At 39.8% G+C, this 1,782-nt stretch overlaps 1 non-coding gene across 1 annotated transcript; it reads left to right on the top strand.

Annotated features, from left to right (window-relative positions):
- Positions 1–572: 572 nt before the first annotated feature.
- Positions 573–676, top strand: LOC112477720. The gene has a single exon (XR_003045560.1). It is a non-coding gene; the product is annotated as a U6 spliceosomal RNA (small nuclear RNA).
- The last annotated feature ends 1,106 nt before the right edge of the window (positions 677–1,782 follow it).

Genomic DNA, 1,782 nt, shown 5'->3' on the forward strand with positions numbered 1-1,782 from the left:
ATTTATAAAATACCAGAAATTTTATCTTTAGAACTGTTTTAACCTATGGTTTAAATTGGTAAACGTCAATGTTAAACTGTATGAGGGGACAGTTTTTTCAAATTCTTTTAAGGATTATACAAGATATAAGTTTGACAATGTATAGGTTAAATTGTGTTCATCCAAAATTCATGTATTGAAGTCCTAACCCCAGTACCTCAGAATGTAACTTTATTTGGTGAAAGAGCCTTTACAGAGGTAACCAAATTAAAATGAGCTCATTAGGGTGAGTCTTCATCCAGTATGGCTGGTGTCCTTATAAAAAGGGAAACTTGAACACAGAGACAGACAGAGAAAAGGCAATATGAAACAGTTTAGGGAGAAGATAGCTGTCTACAAGCCAAGGAAAGAGGCCTGGAACATATTCTCCCTCATAATCCTCAAAAGGAACCATCTCTACTAACACCTTGATCTCAGACTTCCAGCCTTCTGAACTGTAAGAAATAAATTTCTGTTGTTTAAGCAACCCAGCCTGTGGTACTTTCTTTTTCCTTTTTTTATTATTAAAAATTATTGGAGTGCTTGGTTTGGCAGCATATACTAAAATTCATATACTAAAACTGGAATGATACAGAGAAGATTAGTATGGGACTTGTGCAAGGATGACATGCACATCTGTGAAGTGTTCCATATTTTTCAAAATAATGGTTATAAGGATACTCAATTAACTTCAGGGGAGAATGGAAGAGCTCAATGAGAATCTCAACAGAGAGATAGTAAGCATAAAAAAAGGATATAGAAGCCATAAAAAAAGATAGAAATGAAGAATACAGTGACTGAAATAAAAAATACACTAGAAGGATTCAACAGTAGATTGGATGAAGCAGAAGATCTAATCCACGAACTAAAAGACAAGGTAGCAGAAAACACCCAATCGGAACAGCAAAAAGAAAAAAGAATTTTTTAAAATGAGGATAGTCTAAGTCTATTGTTACATCACGAAGTGTAACAATATCTACCCCATAGGAATACCTGAAGGAGGAGAGAGAGAGCAATGTAATGCGAATATATTTGAAGAAATAATGACATAACTTCTCTAACCTGGCAAAGAAATTAAACATACAAGTTCAGGAAGCACAAAGAGTCCCAAACAAGAGGAATTCAAACAGACCTACACCAAGACACATCATAATTAAAATGCCAAAGTTCAAAGACAAAGAGGGAATCTTAGAGGAGCAGGAGATAGATTGGATTACACATGGTGGAGTGAGAGACATCCTCAGATGTCTCAGATGTCCCTTGAAACAACAATAAGCTGAACATCTAAAACTGAACAAAAAACACTCAAACTGCACACCAGCAAGTCTGAGTGTGGGATCTGTGCATAAGAGCTGCCACAGGTCAGAACTCCAGATGTTGGGCTGTGGACTGGGAGTAATAAAGAAGCTGCCTCTCTTAGCTGGAGCTTCCTGAAGGAGGAGGGGGAGGGGAGAAGGAGTGGCGACAGATCTGAACAGTCCTGCCTGAGAGTGCTGTGAGCTCCACGTGGCCAGTGGCAGTGCCAAGTCATCAGAGCAGAAGGCAGAGAAACAGGGATGGCAGAAAAGTGGGCACGACAGAGAAACGAGAGTTAATTTCTACCAGCCACCATTGCAAAACCAAGGCTGAGCCACAGCCTCCATCCCTCAATCCAGAGGGCCCCTCCCCACATACCCTTTGAGACCGATCACTGCGGAGCCCAAGGGGAATCTGAGCAAACGCTACCGAAATTGTCGCTAATACTAACAGGGACTGAGAATGAAG

This window comes from Pteropus alecto, unplaced genomic scaffold (genome assembly GCF_000325575.1).
Source record: "Pteropus alecto unplaced genomic scaffold, ASM32557v1 scaffold121, whole genome shotgun sequence".
NCBI lineage: Eukaryota > Metazoa > Chordata > Mammalia > Chiroptera > Pteropodidae > Pteropus > Pteropus alecto.